At 29.9% G+C, this 4,790-nt stretch overlaps 1 pseudogene; it reads right to left on the bottom strand.

The window, feature by feature from the left end:
* Positions 1 to 1,214: 1,214 nt before the first annotated feature.
* LOC137639656 (KRAB-A domain-containing protein 2-like) overlaps positions 1,215 to 4,790 on the bottom strand; it is a 6,027-nt pseudogene continuing 2,451 nt past the window's right edge.

The following is a 4,790-nucleotide window of genomic DNA, read 5'->3' as shown; positions in this document are numbered from 1 at the left end:
CGGTTGTGGGCAAAGCCAAGTAATTCAAACGTTTTTAAGTTTTAATGTATTAGCCTTAATGAGGCATAAGAGGTGGTAAAAACCTAAGCTTATTTTAAAAATTAGTTTGGGAATATGGAAAACGTGTATTACTGGAAAATAAGAAAAGCTAAAACCAAATCCTTTCACTGTATTGCTATGGAGTATACTACTTTGAATTATCCTTTCCCCTCATCATGATGTAGCATGAACAATTTTGAAGGATGTTATATGAAAATATCAAACCAAATTAACACTGTAATTCGTTTGTCTACACAACACTCATGAATTAAATGCTGTCCCATCCATTAATCAAGGAGCACTTTGCGAGGTTTGATGTCCTTGTCATTGGAAATAGGCAGCGTCGCTTCCATGGTATAATGAAAAGATATCTAGAGCAAAGATCACCTTCGATAAAACCTTCGTGGGAGTTTCCGATAATTTTCAATAAATTCCTGACGAGAAATTTTAGGTAGTTATGGATAAAAAAACAAAATAACCAATACCAAGATTTTGTTTGAGTTTTGATGATTTATGATCATCATTTGAAGAATATTTGAAATATTCCCTGTGATTAAAAGATGGACTGAGAAACAAAGAGAAACAATATTTCTCTGAAAATATTAATTTGAATGATAAATCGACAACTGCCTACTAAAAGTCTCTATCACGTTACGTACTTATTTTGGTTTAGGCAAGAAATAGGGGTAGAGTTATAAAAAATTTACATGGAGATAAATGGGTATACGGCTTCCTTTACTAGAATGTGGTGAAAGGGAAGGATGCCTCCCAGAACTTCATCCCCTCCTAAAACGTAGGCTACATTACGATGTGGCGCGATAAACCATTATTTCAGCGTTGTGCATTATATTTTGTGAACCTCTTTGCGTCATTAGGCAAGCCTTGAGTCATAATTTGTCTTATTGCTGCGTTATAATATTATTCAGCAGATAAATCATGCTTCCATATATATATATATATATATATATATATATATATATATATATATATATATATATATATATATATATATATATATATATATTGAAAAAGTATCTACCGAGTGATACCCTATCTCTCCGAAATTATTGAGAGCAAGTCCTGAAGTTTTAAAGAATTTAGATAGAGAAAATGTAGGCCTTAATATTAATGAGCAATACTTTTCCAACTAAAGATTTACAGACGGTATAGTCCTGTTAGACAATCATATGGGAGGATTTACAAAAGGTAATAGAATGCTGGAATAAAAAACACAAAAATATAGGACTGAAAAAGAATGTGAGTGAAACTAAGATAATGATCAATGCAAATGCAGAGAGACAAGAAATAGGCATACAGTTAACCATTCAGAGATTTTTAATGAATATTCGTATTCCGGAAAAATAGTAAGTGTTTCCCAAGGACAAAAGACCAAAATTAGAGCAAAGGATGGAAAGCTTTCGTTGAGTAAAATGGGATTGTTAAAAGTAAATTGACACTTTTTTTAAAAAGAAAAATATATAATCAGATAGTCGTAATAGTATTAACTTATGCTTTAGAAATTTAAAACCTTATTCAAGCTGTAGAGCAAAAATCAATTACAATTCAAAGAGCTAAGGAAAGAATAATGAGGTTTATAATAGAGACAGAAAAAGAGAAACATGGATACGAGAGCAAACTAAATTAGAGGATATTCTAACTACATATAAGAAAAAGTAATGGACATGAACAGCACACATAATGAGATTGAGATATAGTATATGGACTTTCGGAATAATAGATTGGGTCCCTCTGGATTGTAAAAGAAGAAGTGGTAGGAAAAAAACAGAAGGCGTTGACGAGCTTAGAATATTAGCAGGTATAGACTAATATATATATATATATATATATATATATATATATATATATATATATATATATATATATATATATATATATATATATATATATATATACACATATATATATATATATATATATATATATATATATATATATATATATATATACACACACACATATATATATATATATATATATATATATATATATATATATATATATATATATATATATATATATATATATATATATATATATAAAGGTATTTTTGAATTTCTTGTCTTTTCTGAATAGTATAGCCAATATATCCGTATTATTACCTCTTTTTTTTTTTAGAATTGAACAAAATCTGTGTGCAACTGCTTATGATTCCAATCGGATAAAGGTGATAAACCATTTTTACTAGATATTTTCTGAGTCCTATGTTTATTTTTTTTACATGCTACTTAAGTCTTGTCTGTTATATTAATCTTTTTTTTCTGCTTCAATGAGTAAAATAAGTGGTTATTATTATTAATTTACTTAGCAATCTATTTATTAATTTATAAATATAGATTAATACAAATGACATCTCGACCGGTGCAAGTTTTCTTTTCTGATCCTATTATCAGTCAAAATCCGCATTTTATTTCGATAATACAACGCTGACTCTACATTTTACCGTCAGGGATTCAATAAAAACTCCAGGCCTCTTTTGAAATAATTGCACACGGCCTCCTATTTCCCTTGCTTCACCTGTACGCTCTCACCCATCCTTTTTTTAGCCTTTATACTAAATGCATTATTTATTATTTGGAATTTCAGTAAGATTATTTTTCTTCTCCCTAAAATTTCCCTTCAAAATTTCTCTTCTTAAAAGTCATAAAATTCTTCACTTGTTTATGCATTTTTTTCTCCATGATATGCAATCACTGATCATTTTAAATAACATATATGACATATCTTCTTGTTGCACAATTTTACTCTTGCATACTCGTATGTTTAATTTTGTGTGTCACGCTATATGAAAGACAAAATAATGATTTATAAAGTAATAACTCGCTCTAAGGTGGGATACAACTGCACAGCAAAGGCACTTTTCTTCTTTCGGCATATCATAAAACAGAGCTGGTTTTATTTCCAAACATTCAATAATTCTTTAAAAATTAACTTATTTCTCAACTATCAGAAATTAACTCATCCTGGCTTCGCAGCAACTCTACCAATGGATTATTTACTCATACAAAAAATACATATTTTATCACAATTTCACTTAAGCATAATAGCTATTTCATAAAATGACGCACAAAAAATTTACCCTTTTGTAAACTTTCGTTGACACTCAATATTTTACTTGTCTAACAACCGCCTCTCTCTCTCTCTCTCTCTCTCTCTCTCTCTCTCTCTCTCTCTCTCTCTCTCTCTCTCTCTCTAATAGTATTTACAAAGAAATTAAAGTTACCTACGACGAAAAAGTAGACCTTCCTAGCCAATTTTTTCGAAAGTTTTTCGTCCTCCATAAAACTTTTCGCTTACCCATCAGTCATACTATCGCTACCACACCTCAACACACCCCTATAATCACCTTCCCTTTTGAGTGTTTCGATTCTTTAATCTCTATTTCTTACGGTGCGTCTCTAGCCCACTTCTTTCAGCAATGCTAAACTCGACAACACTTTTCTACTATAACTCAATTCAGCTCTAGGTCACTTCTACCCTCTGCTTTAAAAAAATATTCAGTATACTGAATTTTCTGTCTCAAAACTGCATTACTTTATTCAAAATAATAAAGCCTTTCTTGACACAGCATCCATTCTTCAAATTACAGTTTTTTATATTGTAAATAATTCTATTCTGTAAAGAAAATCGTATTCTTCGTAGAAAAGACCCAAATAGAACAAAATAACAAATCTCATTTATGCAGGATGGAGGCTCGTTTATGAGCAGAATAAAAATCCAAGGTCTCTGAATACTAACAGTTACATATAGTTAGTCTGAAAAAATAAACAGAAGTGAACAAGATGAAGGTTACTAAACCTTTAACTGGAGCGATATGATTTCCTTCTTATTTAAAACAAAACTACTATAGAAAAGAAGGAAATGTTCCTGGTAGAAAGAAAGACTGTTGTCACAGAGTATCTATATTTTGAGTGGAGATTGAGTGATCCATGGAAACTAGTGTCCCTAATAATAAAGATGTAAGGGAATATCACATGACGAATATATGAGATACTAACATTACATTGAGAAAGGAATGGAGTTTTCTCTCAGGATAATCTGCAGAGAATAATAAATTTATTTAAAAATTAAATGGACCCATTTTACAAAATGGAAGATACGGGATTTATCCAGGAGATAACCTCTAGATGTTGTAGATAATCAAAACGATACCAAAACACAGAATAATAACGGTATTTTTATTAAATAGATATATAGAACGTCTGGAATTCACAGAATAAGGTAAATCCGTTTCAGTCACAGATTGAAAATAAGTTGAAATATCAAGGTAATTAATCACTTTAATGGAAATATAACAACTTAGGATTTTACTATTACGATGAATAATAACTGGAAGGTGAAATATTTCTTAGGAAGAAGAAGGCTGATAAAAATATATAAGGCGTGTAGCAAGTGGACTTTGGAAACGTATTTTTAAATATGAAGATATTTATCGTTGAGATTACTAAATCTTTATCTCAACTAGAGATAGAGGTATTTTTCCTGCGTAAACAGTTGCCGAAAACCATTAAAAGTTATGTTACTTTACTGAAACCTAATAGTGAGCCCAGAAAATATTACTAATATGAAGTCGTCAATTTCTCTCTTTTTTATACATTCTTTTTAAACGCTTTCAAAAGTTCTTCAGCATATATCTTTCTATAACCATAAAACTTGTAAATAATGTCAGAATAATGACCATAAGTCACGTGCATATGAATTCTGGCTAGTATTACTTTTTAACTATTTTTGAA

This window comes from Palaemon carinicauda, chromosome 4 (genome assembly GCF_036898095.1).
Source record: "Palaemon carinicauda isolate YSFRI2023 chromosome 4, ASM3689809v2, whole genome shotgun sequence".
Lineage (NCBI taxonomy): Eukaryota > Metazoa > Arthropoda > Malacostraca > Decapoda > Palaemonidae > Palaemon > Palaemon carinicauda.
The sequence above is the reverse complement of the archived record's forward strand: the minus strand, read 5'-3'. Positions and strand labels throughout refer to the sequence as shown.